This window comes from Neomonachus schauinslandi, chromosome 7 (genome assembly GCF_002201575.2).
Source record: "Neomonachus schauinslandi chromosome 7, ASM220157v2, whole genome shotgun sequence".
In the NCBI taxonomy this organism is placed as follows: domain Eukaryota; kingdom Metazoa; phylum Chordata; class Mammalia; order Carnivora; family Phocidae; genus Neomonachus; species Neomonachus schauinslandi.
Genome location: NC_058409.1, coordinates 53,599,923 through 53,617,866, shown reverse-complemented (window position 1 = coordinate 53,617,866; position 17,944 = coordinate 53,599,923). Strand labels below are relative to the sequence as shown.

Genomic DNA, 17,944 nt, shown 5'->3' with positions numbered 1-17,944 from the left:
TAAAATCATGATAGAAAGAAGGCATCTGATAACTAGAGCTCATATGGACTTGTGTGCTACACCACACCCAGTACCATTCGAGCTTAACCTCCTCACAGTTTGCGAGGTGTCCAAAATTCCACGCACAAAGGCGACAGTTAGCCTGCATTTGGTTGGGTGTTTTTTGTTTTTCCTTGTAACCTTATGGAGCTAAATGAGAGATTTTAAAAGGTCCCTCATCAGAGGTCAGCAACTACTGATACTGAGCTCCAACTGTATGCCAGGTACTTTTATAGAAATGTGTAGGAATTAAATTCAAATTGTAATGGGTTATACAATGCCTTCAAGGCTTGCCCTAGTTCCACAGCAACCTTGGTATCAAGTTCTCCACATAGCAGTCAGGATTCTACTGAAAAGGTGTTGGAGAGTGGGATAATCACACAACCACTGAAACCGCCAATTTCAGGATAGGGTTTCAGTATAATGACCAACACTCCACTTGTCTCTTGATTCAGCTCCCAGACTTTTCTTAGCCATTAGAGTATTAGGAGAAACTCCACTACCTCAGGAAAGCTCAAAGAATTGTCCGGTTTCCTGCTTGCCAAAGCGTTTTCCTATTGGTGCCTCACCCTTTCAATTCAGAGTCAGAAGACTCTGTTGGCGGGGCATATAGTGTGCGAATGTTGGGGAGGCTGGGTGGGGGGTGGGGGGACGGGGACAGGTGGTGCCTGAAGGGAAACAAAGGGATTTATAGGACTTGAGAATCATGTTGCACATGGTTTCACGAATGGTCTCCTTGTTAATTCAATTAGTTCTTTAAAATGATTGACTAAAAATAAGAACTTGATTATTAGTTCAAAGCGTTACATTCCCGAATGTTGAACTTAAGTCTTCTAGCTCATAGATTATCATTATATGTAGGTTTTTTTACAGTGCAATTAGTGCAATTTTGTGCTATGGAGCCATTAAGCTAAGAGTCGCTGAATTTTCTTGAAAAGGTTGTGTAAAATAGGACAGCTTTCTAAATTAACTCTTACGGTCACTTAAAATTTTTGCTTACGTCTCCAGTACCTATCCAAGTAGAATCCAAACTTAAACTTACAAAAGCTCTAAGCCCACGAAAGTCTTCTCAGCTTAGATACAGAGAGAAAAAGCAAAGTTTCTTTAGGACATAGCAAGAATTTCATTAGTGGTATTTTGTAAAACCTACACCTTAGAAAACCCCTAAACGAATCAAATATACACCTACTTTAATCTCACTGTATTGTGCCGGAGGTGAAATGGGACAGGAGCAGCGTCCCGAGAACAGGTTGTAACATTTTTTTACATCTCTTGGGAAGTCATGGAACTCATGTAAAAATTTCTTGCTGATCTTATGTTTCAGTGTCAGCCTCAGCATCTACGTAAAGATGTAGTAATCATGGCCAATACGAGACTATTTGGAAGACTAGAGTATTTAAATCTTTTTGTAAATGTCTGTGTTCTACATGTGAAATGCACTTTGCTGGTTTTAAAGTTTATGATACTGACTGCGAAGTGGTACCACTTCTCTCCAGCTCATTTTTCTTCCTCTTATCCCCCGCACCCTTCAAATTACTTCATTCTTCAGAAAACAACTATGACCAAGCTCCTGTTCTTAAAAATAAGTAACTGTTGGGGGCGCCTGGGTGGCTCAGTCGGTTAAGCGTCTGACTCTTGGTTTCAGCTCAGGTCATGATTTCAGGGTCATGATATCAAGCCTCACGCAGGGCTCCATGCCCAGTGAGGAGTCTGCTTAAAATTCTCTCCCGCTGCCTATCCGCCCCCCAAATAAATAAATGTTTAAAAATAAATAAATCTTAAAAAGAAAATAAGTAACTGTTGGATAGAGTTAAGTTCTGCAGAAGATACTTATCAGTTTGATTGTGTGTGTGACTGTGACAAGCTAAGTCATTTTGGTCTCTATGAGCCTCAGTTTTCCTGGTCTTTAAAGTGAGTACTTGGAGCCTACCCTGGCCTCCTCACACATTTGTGTGTGTGTGTGTGTGTGTGTGTGTGTGTGTGTGTGTGAGCGAGAGAGAGAGAGAGAGAGAGAGAATCAAAATAGTGTGTGAACTAGTTTGAAAATGGAGACAAACTATCAACAGTAAATATCAGAGAGTAGTCTCATTACAGGGCAAACAGAGATCCAGCCCCATTGTGTGACTTTACCATTTACCTCTTCTGGAAAACCTTTGAAATATAAAAGAAGCCACAATCATAGGAGCAACTTCTGTGAATCAATCTAGGTACAAAGAATCCCGTTACCACAACTGAAGTTCTTTTTAAGCCAACAGGATCAGCACATCGATCCAGTGGCTTGGATCAATTTTTTCTGCCTTGTAGGCTTCAACACAAGGTCCCACTGAAATCTTGGTTTTTATGCGTTTTTCATTTCAGAATAAATGAAAAGTAAATATCGATCTCCTATCCAGTGTCTTGCCTCCTGGTGAGAAATGATTCTATCCCTGGAAATTTTCCAGTTGTTAATTACTTTCATGCCATACTCCAATGAAACATGGCCCCAGTGCCTTCTTGTCCCCATTGACACATTTCCTGGGATTCAGTTCAACATTTCAGGGAGCTTGTCAGGTCATCTCTTTTGCCTTGGGAATCCTGCAGTTTCCTTACATGTCTTTGAACCTCCTTCAGACCTGATTAAAACCTTTTGGTATGATTTTTTTGTGGTCTAGAAAATGTTTTACAGTCTGTATTTTATAATTATCCTTTGCATAGTATTTATTGAATCTAGATTCTAAGTTATTTGGCAACGAGACCAGGACCTTGAAGTCTGTAAATTGTATTAGATATTAATAATGAAAGAGCTACTAATATAGATCTACATTATGTGAACGATCTACTATAACATTATGATATTTAAAGATAAATGTTGCTGCTATTTTTAATGTTTTGGTTATTCTAAGTGGAAAAAATATATATATACACACAAATAAAATGTTTAAATTTACAGAATTAAATTTGAAGATTTCTCTTGCCTTCCAGAATGTGAATATTATACAGACACACACATATATATATTTTGACATATTTCATGAAAACAAAAATGACAATCTTCTTTGAGAATGGAAAGTGAATGTACTATATGTATGTTACAGCTGTTTTTGTTGTTTTTTTTACCATTTTTGAAAGACGTATTTCCCATTATAGGAGTTTTAAATAGACTGATGTTGCATTTTGGTATTATGCTGCTAGCAGATGTTAATTCTCTTGGATTGTAAAGTAAAATATGCTCCGAAAACCAAACCTCTGGAATTTGTGATGTTTCCTTTCTCTCCTGGTACCAGTTCCCCACAAAGACTCTTTCCATTTATGACACTTGCCCAGTATTTGAAGAGCACAGTTGATTTCACTTCAGAGTTAAAGAATTCATGTGTGTATAATACACAAAATATGGGCACTTGAAATTGAATTGTTTAATTTGAAGGAATCTCTCAGGATCTGTCTTCATTCTCCCCCAGATTGACTTCTCGTCTAAGATGAATTATCTAAACAAGTATTCCTGTGTGCTGGATTACTTTGTGGACGTTATAGGTAGGGGAGACCGAGCTCTTCATGTCAGGTCCCTCGGTCCCTGGAGAATCAAGCCTCTTCTCTCCACACCAGGACCCCTGCCTTGGGGTGAGCCCCCTGGGCCCTTAGGTTTGGTTGGTGGCTGATTCCTGGTGAACTTCCCCTCTGTTCTGAATATCACCACCTTTCCTAGCTCTGCTAAGCTAAGGACTATTTCATATGGCTGATCTCTATGCCTCCCACACACTCGGAAAATGCCCCTGACCAGTGTTCTTCTGTCATCCTGTGTAAAGCCATAAGTCACCAACGTCCCAAGCTGGCAAGGAGTATGCAGGTCACACTCACAAATCACAATCCACCTCAAGGAATAAGGCCATTTTGGGAATCTTCGACATAATAAAAATTAACATCTACTCTTAACCTATGATTAATTCTTGCTCTTGCCAAACTGGACAACGATGCAAATCCACAGTACTCTCATGGAAGGATTTGGACTTTTGGTAGCAGTTGCGGGTGGGGTATTTATCATCATATTGAAGACCCATAGGCTTGATTCCTAGGTGATCAGTTCTATATATTTTTTATTCCCTTTGGGATCTACAAATCTACATATGAACTAGGACAAGTGGTTTCTCATTTCATGAAACTGATTATGGGGAAACCCTGGCAGAGAGAACAGATGATTGCAAATTTATTCCCACTTTTGGAAAGATATTCCTGGGAAGATGCATAACAAACAGCTTGAGCTTTGCTTCAAAGACAAATGGTCAGTGTATCAACACACATGGGTATGTTGACTATTCACCTGGCCTCAGGTGTGGCCTTCACATAGAGCAGCAGAGTCCTTCCTGGGAGCATCTGGGATTGAATCATGGAGAAGACAAACAGCCAGAAGAGAATCTGAGGGAAAAATATGGTCTGTGACTTTGGTGAATTTATTTTACTTTTTTTGTTGTCATTGTTATAGAATAAAAGATATGTAAACAGGAATCATTTATATTCATAATTCTAACACCCTGACAAAACCATTATAGTTCTCTGAATGTTTTTTTAATTTATTTAAATTCAATTAATTAACATGTAGTGTATTATTAGTTTCAGAAGTAGACTTCAGTGTTTCATCAGTCTTTTTATTTTATTTTTATTTTTTTATTTTTTAAAGATTTTATTTATTTATTTGACAGAGAGAGACACAGCGAGAGAGGGAACATAAGCAGGGGGAGTGGGAGAGGGAGAAGCAGGCTCCCCGCTGAGCAGAGAGCCCGATGTGGGGCTCGATCCCAGGACTCTGGGATCATGACCTGAGCAGAAGGCAGATGCTTAACGACTGAGCCACCCAGGCGCCCCTCATCAGTCTTATATAACACCCAGTGCTCATTACATCACATGCCCTCCTTAATGCCCATCACCCAGTTACCCCCTCCCCCCACCCATCTCCCCTCCAGCAGCCCTCAGTTTGTTTCCTAGAGTTAGGAGTCTCTTATGGTTTGTCTCCCTCTCTGATTTCATCTTGTTTTATGTTTCCCTCCCTTCCCCCATGCTCCTGTTTTGTTTCTTAAATTCCACATATGAGTGAAATCATATGATAATTGTTTTTCTCTGATTGACTTATTTTGCTTAGCATAATACCCTCTAGTTCCATCCACATCATTGCAAATGGCAAGATTTCATTTTTTGATGGCTGTGTGATATTCCATTGTATATATATATATACCACGTCTTCTTTGTCCATTCATCTGGCTCTTTCCATAGTTTGGCTTGTGGCCATTGCTGCTATAAACATCAGGGTGCACGTACCCCTTCGGATCACTACATTTGTATCTTTGGGGTAAATACCCAGTAGTGCAATTGCTGGGTCATAGGGTAGCTCTATTTTCAACTTTTTAAGGAACCTCCATACTGTTTTCCAGAGTGGCTGCACCAGCTTGCATTCCCATCAACAGTGTAAGAGGGTTCCCCTTTCTCCACTCTGAATACTCTTCTAATCTTACCCACATACATACACACTTTTTATCTCTCTGCCCACCGCCAATATATTTGCAATCACTTTCCCATGTTCCTGCATGATCTTTATGGCTATCTAATGGTCATACCATAATTCATTCAGCCTTTCCTTTGTTATAGGGCATTTGGATTGTAAACTACTTAACTTTTTTTTCTTTGCTATCATATAAAACAGTGCTGTGAACAGCTTTATACATATAGCTTCTCCTTTCCTTGAGTTGCTTTCTGAAAAAGGAATTACAATTCTGAAGAGAATGGATTTTTTTTTAACTGATCACTTTTCATATGTTACATATTCTTTGACATATCACCCTGTCAGAGAATTGCATAGGACATTTGGTTGGTGTATATCAAACATGGCCTCAACCTATGTGAAATAAACTGTATATACTTATTCTGATAAATGACTATTCTGATTCTCAAAGTGAGCAAAAACCTTTGTCTTACGCAAGAATGCAGCCATTCCTCTAACAGATCAAAGAAGGTGTTTTAATGTATGGTTAATGAAGTGCTCATATTCTAAAAGCCTTACTTTTGGTGTTTAACTCTATTCCAGGAAGGCTCTAAAGGCTGCTGGTTCCTTCTAATACCCATTCTCCCTGGCCTCTGTGTATTTTTATTCTGAGCAATAATATGACCAACTGTTATTTCCCAGCCTCCCTTTCACTAGGGATTGCAAATAAGAAAAAGCAGAAGTCATTGCGTGGGGCATCTGAGAATACAGTTAAAAGACGGCTTACTTGGTTCACCTTCCCTACACCTGCCTTGCTTTTTCCTACTGTTTAGAATGTGTTTATAGTAGCTGTAATTTCAGCTGCCATTTTATTTTTTTTTAAGATTTTATTTATTTTACAGAGAGAGAGACACAGCAAGAGAGGGAACACAAGCAGGGGAGTGGGAGAGGGAGAAGCAGGCTTCCTGCCGAGCAGGGAGCCCGATGCGGGGCTCGATCCCAGGACCCTGGGATCATGACCTGAGCCGAAGGCAGACGCTTAGCGACTGAGCCACCCAGGCATCCCTCAGCTGCCATTTTAAAAACATGGGGATACAATTTCTATGGCAAGGAAAGAATGAAAATATAACATTTGAACCATCCAAGACCACCTACTTCGGCTTCTTTTACGGATAAAAAAAACCTGATACATACTTTAAGCTACTGTTACCTTGGTTCTCTGTTACTAACTTACAGTGTTTTCCTAGGACGATGGTTTTCAAACCTTAGTCTGCAGCAGAATCACTAAAAGGGTGTGTTAAGACACAAATTGTTTCCTTTCTCCCTTGTTCACTTTTTCATTAAGTGGAGCAGTGACAGGAGAGGTGAATTTGCTCATGCTGTTCTAGACCACACTTTGAGAACCACTATTAGGATATCTTTCCTGAAACTGTTTCTTTACATTAGAAACATTTGGCCAAGTTAGCATTTAGAAAGCACCAAATACTACAATAAGCACACATACCTCCAGATCCTAAAAAGCTGTGATCAGAAGTTCAGAAATAGTTTACATGCTCTCTCTACATTGTTAAAGAGGTGGTTATCTATATATATTTAATAACGACTGAAGCTGATATATTTCCCTAACTATAAGTCCTCCCCAAATTGTTTTCAACCACACTCCTGCCTTATTAGGAACCATTTTATAAAATGTAAGTAAAAAAATGAATTTTGGGGGTCTAGTTAACCTGAAATTGGTGCAGTGAAGTCTCAAATTCAGACCTGGGTGTTAATTCTCTTCAAGATGTATGCTGGTGAGGCAGAGTACCCAGATGGAATTTTTCACGAACATTTCAGTGTGACAGCCCTAAAAAAATTTAAAATATTGAAACAGAGAGCCATATCATTCTAACCTCACTGTTTCAAGCTGCTACAGGAATGCTAATGCAAAATAGATACAGAGTTATATGTCATCTTTAAATGTTTCTAAGTTTCTACTTCAACCATGGGTGGATGCTCAAAAAAAAAAAAGGGGGGGGGGAGAATCTAGAAAACTCAGCAAAATGTATCTGCCTAAGGGAAACTAGCTCCTACATTTCCCATTGTTTTAAACAGCAAAACGGAACAGGTAAGTTTCATTGCAATAATTATCGTCCATGATTCAATTTACTCTTAACAGCTACTAATTCTTTTTTATTCAGGATAATTATTGATCCAGTTTTACAGGTGGTTTCGCCAATGGTTGTTGGGAAGGCCACCTCCATAGGAAGTAGGGAGTCCAACATGGAAGGAAGGGAAGTGGCGTCCAGTTCACATTGGAGTAGGTCAGCAAGCTTCAGATATTTCTTTGGGATGATGAAGATATAGAATGCCTCATAAATCTGAATGTATTTGTTTAGAGGCAGAATAGACCACGGCAGAATTAGGGACTGAATGTCTATGGGGAAAAATGATGAGCCCAAAGGAGAGCAAAAGCTTGTGCAGCTGTGGCTCAGCTGGAAACTGTTGACATGGTCGTAATCCTGTAATGTTCACCACTTAACATTTAACGTGTGACTTTTAAATCCTGATCCAGTCAACATGATACTGATAGAACTTATTGTGAGTTTGGGGGATAGAAAGGATGAATGTGTGGGGTGGGGAGTGTAGGGGGGGGGTGTGTGTGTGAAAGATATTACCTCCCGTGGTAGGAATCAACACATTATGCCTAAAACTGAAAAATCAAGTATAGCAATATAAAAATGCCATTTCGCTAGGTGGAAATAAAACCGAAAGAGCCAGTTCAGAGAGTTGAAACTAGTTGCCACTGAAGAAGGGAAATGGGGTAAGAAAGGGAAACTGCTACTTTTTTGCAACAAAGTTTGCAGCCAGCTCTATAAACTTTAACATAAAAGCTGGGGGAAAAGCCAACTAAGCAACCACGAAGGAAAAAGACATAATCTGTAAGCCAAGATGGTTTATAATCTAATAGCTAGTACAACCAAAGGCCTTAGAAGGATGGCTATCACTTGGGTCTGCTGAGCCCTTCTCCCTCCCAAGTCCAGAAAACACTCCTCCTGGCTACAGACGGGGTAGGCACAGGGCCTCACAGCCACAGCCACAGTGATTGGTCTACGGAGTGGAAACACTGCCTAAATTAGGCTAATCAGGGTCCCTGGGACTTTCCAAACCCCTGCCAGGGGATAACTACTTGTTCCTGAAAAGAAAGCAAAGAGGCTGGCCCATTTTTTAAAAAGAAAAAGAAAGAAAGAGACAGAAACTCTTGTTTCTCTCTCATAACAAAAACCCAAGGATACGGGCCTCTCTCCACCCTGTTTTCCCCAGAAATATTTTAAAAGAAAATCCCAGAATCATATTACTTCACTTAGCCCCTGCAGTCTACCTGTGCTTTATGCTCGCGAGGGTCCTGGTGAGCAGGGAAGTGCCAGAGACATACCTGTTTTGTCCATATTTGAGCCATATGCAACTGCTGTTTTTATAGGTCAAAAGAAGTCAAATGTTGGCAATATTAGATGATCTTACCTAATGCTTTAAGATGAATCTAAGTGTCAAGATCTTTTTTTTTTTAACATAACCACACCTAACAAAATTAACAATTCCTTAATATGTAACAATGAGTCCATTTTCAAAATTTCCCAATTGTATCACATATATCTTTGTAGCCACCATTTGTTTAAATCAGGATCGAAGGTGGTGCCTGGGCGGCTCAGTCGTTAAGCGTCCGCCTTCGGCTCAGGTCGTGATCCCAGGGTCCTGGGATCGAGCCCCGCATCGGGCTCCCTGCTCCGCGGGAGGCCTGCTTCTCCCTCTGCCTGCTGCTCCCCCTGTTTGTGCTCTCTCTCTCTCTGTGTCAAATAAATAAATAAAATCTTAAAAATAAATAAATAAATCAGGATCCAAATAAGTTCTGCACATTAATTTGTTTAAAATAACTTTTTAAGGGGCGCCTGGGTGGCTCCGTCTGTTAAGCAGCTGACTCTTGATTTCAGCTCAGGTCATGATCTTGGGCTCCTGGGATTGAGATCCTCACGGGCTCCACACTCAGCATGGAGTTGGCTTGAGGATTCTTTCTCACTCTCCCTCTGCCGCTCCCCTCACTCACACACACACACTCTCTCTCTAAAATAAATTAATAAATCTTCTCAAAATAATAATAAAATAAAATAACTTTTTAAGTGTTATTACTCTCATTTAGCACTCTCAAAGGAACCTAGACAGGTCACAAAGAATGGTGAACAATCTTCCGACAAAAAAAGCCAAAAGAATCAGGTCTCGGTTCCTTCTCGGATTATTATTTAATATATATTATGTATTAAATATATTAAATACACATAAATATATATATTAAAAATATATCAAATGATATACCATATGTATGTGTGTGTATGTGTATATCACTGTGCCAAGCATGGTAGTCTTTGCTTCAAATCCTTCTGCATTTACCGTTATGAGTGGTTGCCCTTATCATCTTTATTTTGTAGATGATGACAACCCCAAGGAAGTCAACTGACTTGTCCAAGGTCCCCAGTGAGTAAGTGTAGAGCGGAGTTTGGAATTGAGGCTTTGTGGTTCCAAAGGCCAAGCCCTTAGCCAGTTCACACTACCCGTCTTTATGCACCAGTTCCAGTGAGCAGCAAAGGGCTGGACACATGCCCACGGTTATTTTATTCCACACAGTACTGAGATGTTGTAGGGAAGGAGGCAACCAGAGCTTACAGAAGTAAACAGGAAGCCATGGTTGAGGAACGCATCTGTGGGGCATGGGGGGAATGGGTACTTGGGGCCACTGTTGCCTTTCCTCTGTTAGTCGCTCTGTTGGAGGCCACCAGCCCTCCCTGTTGTGCTCCCCACCCCCCCAGCTGACTTGACCTTCGTCTTCCTCCCCTGGCTTCCTTCCTCTCAATGTCATTCTCTTGGTCTCATGCTTGAATCTGCTTTTCCACTGAAGTCTCTTACGCCTGTTTCCAACCCTAACCTCCAAGTTAACCCCAATTCTTCAGTTATAACCTATTCAATTAATCCAACCAGAGTGGTTTTTACTCTTGTGGATGTTAAAGTTAATGAACCCTGTATCGATGTTTCAGACTAAAGGGCCCAAGCCCCTTTCCCTGTTGGAAGATCGAATTCTCTCTATTTCAAACACATTACGCTTAGGGAATGACAGCAGGCTTGCTATCTATGCGGCCGAATCAGACTTCTCCGCTGACACCATGTGCCGGGCAGGACACCTGGCTCACATAGCACGTCTTAGGGAGCCGTCTGCTTCATGAGGATAGCCATCGTGGGGGTTAGAGGAGGGTCATCTCATCAGAGTTTCTCGAACTTTAATGTGCATAGAAATCACCGGTGGATCTTGTTAAACTGCAAATTCCGATTGGGTAGGTCTGGGGTCGGGTCTGAGATGCTGCCTCTCTGCCAAGCTCCCAAGCCATGCCAATGCTGCCTGTCCGTGGACCATCCCCTGAGGAGCAAGACTCTAGATCACGGGTTCTCAGCACCAATGACACTTTAGAAGCCCCTAACGTGTTTCTAATTAGGGGAGACCTAGGTGCAGGGCACTATAATAGCTCCGCAGGGGATTCTACTAACCAATCAGAGTTGAAAATGGCCCGTGTGGCGGCGGCAGTTGGAATTGGGGGGCCAGTTGAGTGCATATCCGGCTGGTGGAAGATGTGGGGTGACTGCGGGAAGGTGGAGCTCCTGGCTCATGAGTGTCCTTATTTCCTGTGTTTCCTGCCTCTCCTCCCTGCCCCTCACCTTTTCTCTCTTTCTTGTTGTCCCCCTACCAATCCATCCTCTTTTGAACCATCTCAGTAAGAAGAGAGCTAAACAAACTGAAAATCAACAACTCTTTTTTGGATGCCTCAGAGAACAGATGTCATGAGGCGAACTGTCCCCCCAAACCTTGGAGAGAAGGCAAATACAAAGCCTCACCAACCTCCCAGGAGCATAGTCCACGGATAGAGCCAGTACCAGAGGAATTACTTCAACTCTAAGTGGCACATTGCTGGGGACTCAGTGGGGACGAGCTTAAGAGTGGAGGAATTCCAGGAGGACCCTGCACTTGTGTTTATCTCCAGGAGCCCCATCAGATTCTCAGGGTGAAGATGGGAGAAAAGTCCCCTCATTCTTCAGCAAGCAGGGCCCGGGGGGCGGGGAGGAGGGGGTGTGCAGGGAATGTGCTTCTAAGAAATAAATCTTTCTGAGAAAGGGATTGGAATTTAAGAACCTTGAAATGGAGAAGCATGCAATTCAGCACACAATCAATGCTGAGTTACTGCATGTTAAGCACCATGCTTTGTGCTGGGGATTGGGGATGAATTAGACTCACTCCTTCTCCAGGAGCTCATGGTCTAGTGGAAACACACCTGTGCACACAGCTCTGCCAGAGACTGATAGTTGCTGCCCCTCATGTCTTGCCTTGGCTTCTGGAGTAATAGAACTCTCCTTCCTAGCTGAAGACATATTTCCCAGGATAAAGATTATGTATCCTAGCCTCCCTTGCAAGGTAGATGTGGTCATATGATCAAGAACTGGCCAAAGGGATATAGTGGAAGTTTTTTGCGCAACTTTCTGAGAAGTGTCCTTAAATTGAGCAGACGTACAAGACCTCCACCCATAACTGTGAATATGACCTTATTTGGAGGAAGGGTTTTTGCAGATATAATTAAGTTAAGAAGCTAGAGGTAAGTGGTGCCTGGGTGGCTCAGTCGGTTAAGCATCTCCCTTCGGCTCAGGTCATGATTTCAGGGTCCTGGGATCAAACCCAGTGCTGGGCTCAGCAGGGAATCTGCTTCCTCTCCCTCTGCCCCTCCCTTCGCTCATACGCTCTCTCTATCTCTCCCATTCTCTCAAATAAACGAATCAAATCTTTAAAAAAAAAAAAAAAGACCTAGAGGAAGTGAGATCATCATCCTGGATATGAGGGCCAGCAGCTCGCCCTCTCTCTCTTTCTCTTGTCTAGAAAGCAGATTAAAAAAAACTGGACCAAAGTAGACATCTTGGATAATAAAGTAGAAGGCCCAATCAAGAGCCTGGGTTCCTGATTATTCTGGAGTTGCCATAGGAGCCTACATTTATATAAACAGAGATAAATAGATTTCTAATTTGGTTAGGCCTTTGTTATTTCTAGATTTCTGTCTACTGCCTTTTTTACTAACAAATAAGCCCACTAGCCACAATAAATTTATTTCTTTTTAGGCCTCTCATAAATAAGCAAAATATGAAACAACATATTATGCGAGTTCTATTTTACTTAAAATAAAATATAAACTCCTTAAGAAAGAAAGGCCCTGTGTGATCTGACCCTGGTCTACTCCACTCTCATCTGAGGCCCTTTTTCTCTACCTTGGCACGTGGTATACTTAAGCCTTCCCTATATATACATCCTTTCGTTCCACAAAAAAATTGTGAGGGCCTATTATGCACTAGACACTAGGCACACAACAGCAAAAAGCAGCCAAAGAACCTGTCCTTAGAGCCACGTTTTCTTTCTTTCCCTTTCTTTCTCTCTTTCCTTCTTTTCAGGAAGGACAAATATTTTATTAGGGAAAGTATATTCATTGTGTACTTTATTTTTTTAATTTAATTTTATTTAAATTCAGTTAAGTGGCATATAGTGTATGTAAAGCCAGGGCTTTTTTCCATTCCACTTCTAAGTCCATGTATGTTCTAACTCAGAGAACTGGCCCAGTTACATCCACCCAGGGCAGCACGTCCAGCAGAACCTCCCACAGTGCTGGCTGTGTTCTCCAGCATGGTAGCCCCTAGCCACGTGCAGCTCTGGAGTGCTTGCAACATGATTAGTTTCCACTTATTTATCTATTTTTAAAGATTTTATTTATTTATTTGACAGAGAGAGAGACACAGCGAGAGAGGGAACACAAGCAGGGGGAGTGGGAGACGGAGAAGCAGGCTTCCTGATGAGCAGGGACCCTGACTCAGGGCTCGACCTGGGGCTCGATCCCAGGACCTGGGGATCATGACCTGAGCCGAAGGCAGACGCTTAACTGACTGAGCCACCCAAGTGTCCCTAATTCCCATTTAAATAGCCCCATGTGACCAGCTGCTTCCAGAATGGACAGTACAGATCTTGACCATTCTACTCCCTGCTCCAAATGGCCAACTCCTTGAGGCAGTTTTAGAAGATGGTCACAAATTCAACAATTGAGAGATGGAGCCTATATCCCCTCTCCTAGAATCTGAGTGAGCTTGTGACGTATGATGGAAGTGATGTTAGTGTGACTTCCTAGGCCAGGCAAGGCTCACTTTGAAGCCGAGGCCACGTGTAGTGCCTGGGTCCTTGAGGCATCCCAATATCGGCACCTGTGGCTACATAATACACGACCACAAATTTGGTGTGTTGTTCGGTGCTCTGTTCTGTATGCACCAAGCCCCCCATAAACGCCCAGTAAGCAGGTGCTGAATGACTGAAATTCTGAGCTTTGTGACTGAATCTACAATTGCTGCTTGTCCTCTGAACAGATCTTGGAAAACATTCTTTATTTTGCCTTTTTGCTCTCAGCAGACTAAATAAGATAGATTGCAAGCAAGTGGAAAAGCAAAATGTTCAATTTCCAAGAGCCAAACATTAATTCTTGCTGTTTCAGTTCTTTGCATTGAGTAATTGCTGTGGTTTTTAACCGCGGTGAAAACAAACACAAAAGGCAGAGCTGGTCCAATAGCCACGTGGTAAGAAAATGTCTGCGGTTCTTTAAAGAACATCTGTAAGTTCACAGAATGAACCTGAAATTGTCCTTGCATGTTAGTGAGAATCTCATGAAACCTCCTTTCAGGAAATGAAATCCTAATGACAAACCAAAATGAATAGACTCTTCTTGACATCTTAGCCATGATCCAACTTGTTCTAGAAAGTCCACTGGCGCAAATCCTGTTATTTCTCTTGGAACAGAAATAAAAACAGAAACTGGATGAAAAAGCAAAACATGCTAACACCAGGTCAGATAAAATGGGGATAACCAGCTGTAACAGCTGAGTTGACCAGTTGGGACAGAGACAGCCTGCACAGTGGAAACGTTGAATATCTAGACCTTGACAGAAAAAGTTTGCTGATCTCTGATAGCTCTTAAAGGAGCAGGTGACTCACCAGGCGATTTTGATCGTGGTCTGAATGAAATTTTTTTTTTGAATGAAATATTTCTAAAGACTAGGGGCTCAGTCAGTTAAGCATCTGCTTTCACCTCAGGTCATGATCCCAGGGTCCTGGGATTGAGCCCCACATCGGGCTCCCTGCTCAGTGGGGAGTCTGCTTCTCTCTCTCCTTCTGCCGCTCCCCCTGCTTGTGCTCTCTCTCTCCCTCTCTGACAAATAAATAAGTAAAATCTTAAAAAAAAAGAAAAGAAAAGAAATATTTCTGGGGACTATATAACTCCCTTCACTTTGATTTCCTTTTTATCAAGCAACCTTCTGAATGTAATTAGACTTCTTGAATCTGTTTCTCTATTGAGAGAACGTGCAGACTTGGTAACAGAAATTTCCAGTCAGCCTTCACAGTTACATTTCTCCCTAAATTGGTCCTCTGGTAAGGTCCCTTCTAAATTCACCCCAGGAACTCCAGTTTTCCAGGGGTCTAGCTTTCCTGGATATGACGGCCACACCTACCCTGTACTTTTATTTCTAGGCCTCTTACCCTTTTAGTATTTTTTTATTTATTGAAGTAATAAATGAAGAGCTTTTTGTTTTTTTTTTTTAAAGATTTTATTTATTTGACAGAGAGAGACACAGCGAGAGAGGGAACACAAGCAGGGGGAGTGGGAGAGGGAGACGCAGGCTTCCCGCCGAGCAGGGAGCCCGATGCGGGGCTCCATCCCAGGACCCCGGGATCATGACCTGAGCCGAAGGCAGACGCTTAACGACTGAGCCACCCAGGCGCCCCATAAATGAAGAGTTTTAACAATCAGACAGAACTACAGGGTTAAAACAAAAAATAACAGTCACTCCCCAAGGCCTCCTGATCTCCAGTTCCCACGACCCAGATTTTCAAATCTTCTCCATTTTTCATATTTGCCTTCGTAATTCTAAATAACACGCTAAGTGAAAACTCTTCACAATAGTCATATCAAGTCAATAATCAGGTCCCCTGTCCCCTTCTCTGAACATTCCCTTACCATTGTTCCCCTCCAGCCTACACTAACTGTCCTCAGAGCTGGCTGCACAGCTATCACCCTGGAGCTCCCCACCTCCGGCATTTTCCAAGGGGTTCCCACGGTCTCTTGTTCGAGATGCCTCGTTTTCTGGACCCTGGGTTGTCATTGTGATTGACGGGGCACATCCTTCTGCTGCTTCATGAGAATGAATGGAGGGTTAATTTTTGTTGCAGTGAGTGTTTGAAAATACTTCTATTAGACCCTTACATTCACTTGGTAGTTCATCAGGGTATGAATCTCCAGATGGCAATCATGTCCTCTTAGAAGTTGTAGGCACTAGCCTATTGTCCTCTCATTTCCTGTGTCGCTCTGCCTTTCTAATCCTTGACATTTTGTGTGCTTCTGAGAGCATCTCATTTGTTCAGGTGTCCTGAGTTTTGGTCATGGTTTACCTGGTGAGGATCTTTAATTCATTGAGCTGAGCTGTCAGTGGCCTTTTTCAATCTAGAGGCTCACACTCCTATCTGGGAAGTTTTCTTTTCTTTTCTTTTTTAATTTTTAAAGATTTTTATTTATTTATTTGACATAGAGAGACAGAGCGAGAGAGGGAACACAAGCAGGGGGAGTGGGAGACGGAGAAGCAGGCTTCCTGCAGAGCAGGGAGCTCGATGTGGGGCTCGATCCCAGGACCCTGGGATCATGACCTGAGCCAAAGGCAGATGCTTAATGACTGAGCCACTTAGGCGCCCCGGAAAGTTTTCTTTTCTTTTTCCATAATTTCTTGTCCTCCTTTTTTTCTATATTGTTTTCCTAAAGATACTTTGAATTGAAAATTTGGGCTCTCTTGATCAATCCTGTGGTGGATTTGTCTCTTCTCTGGTACCTTCTATCTCCTTGTCTTTTTGTTCAACTGTCTGAAAAATTTCCTCAGTTGTATCTTTGATACTTTATACTGAATTTTTTCTTTCTTCTAGCATATTTTTAATTTCAAAAACTTTTTTATTCCCTGCATTAAAAAAAATTCATGGCATTCTGTGATTTCAGTGATGCAGTATCTTCTTGGGTCCCTTTTAGGGTTTTCATTAAAATTTTTTTAAAAACTTTGCTCTCTGAATCATCTGGGGTTTTCTTGGTCCTTTTTCCCCTTTTGTCTTAGTGTCTGTGTTTCTTTTTTTTTTTTTTAAGATTTTATTTATTTATCAGAGAGGGAGGGAGAGAGAAACAGCATGAGAAGGGAGAGGGTCAGAGGGAGAAGCAGGCTCCCCGCTGAGCCAGGAGCCCGACGTGGGACTCGATCCCAGGACTCCGGGATCATGACCTGAGCCGAAGGCAGTTGCCCAACCAACTGAGCCACCCAGGCGCCCCAGTGTCTGTGTTTCATAGTGGGGGCTCCCTCAATCTGGTAATCCAGTGCTGGAAGTTCAAATGTAAGCCTGGAGCACTGACTCTCTTTTCGGCTTATTGTGGCATGGCACCATGAGCAGCAGTCTCCCCAGACACCCTGTAGAAGGCAGCTCGGGAAGTCCCGCATGGAAACCAGCGTGTGCACCAAAGTCTTGGGAGATGGTGGAGCTGCACATCAGCTTGAAGAATTAAGGCCCTCAGAAGGACAAACCCTTCTTGGGCACCAGGAGGCTTAAGTCCACTCCCTGCCCCAAATTCCCCATATGTGTTTTGGGGGGGACCAGCAGCATTGTGATGAGGCCGACGCTGTGGATATTTCCCCTCATGGATACTGAGGCACTGAAGGAGTTCAACAAGAATAAAACATGAGTCAAGAAGCTAGCAAAGAAGTATGATGCCTTTTTTTGCTTCAGAATCTCTGATCAAGCAGATCCCATGAATCCTGGGCCCAGGCCTCAGGAAGGCTGGCAAGTTCCCCTCCTTGTTGACCCACAATGAGAACATGGTGGCCAAAGTGGATGAAGTGAAGTCCAGAATCAAAGGCCAGATGAAGAAGGTGTTGTGTCTGGCAGTGGCTGTTGGCCCCGTGAAGATGACAAAGGACGAGCTTGTGTACAACATCCACTTGGCTGTCAGTTTCCTGGCGTCATTGCTTAAGAGGACCTGGCAGAACATCTGGGCTTTATGCATAAAGAGCACCATGGGCAAGCCCCAGCATCTGCATGAAGGCACAGCTCAATAAACCCTAGTGCTACAAAAAAAAAAGAGTGGGGTAGTTACTTGTGCACCCATTGATAAGATGATCCAGAAGTACCTTCCCACCATAAACAACTAGAAAACTGGAAACAATATAAAAAAAAAAATTTTGCAGGCTTCTCAGCACAAAACTGAGAAAAGGGAGAAAATAAGGTGAGCCTTACTACCACCTAGGCTTTCTGCCTGGAGGAAATGTCCAGACCATGGCCCAGAA

The 17,944-nt window shown here is 42.3% G+C and overlaps 1 pseudogene; it reads left to right on the top strand.

The window, feature by feature from the left end:
• Positions 1 to 3,986: 3,986 nt before the first annotated feature.
• On the top strand, positions 3,987 to 17,716 carry LOC110587487 (annotated as a pseudogene).
• Positions 17,717 to 17,944: the final 228 nt, after the last annotated feature.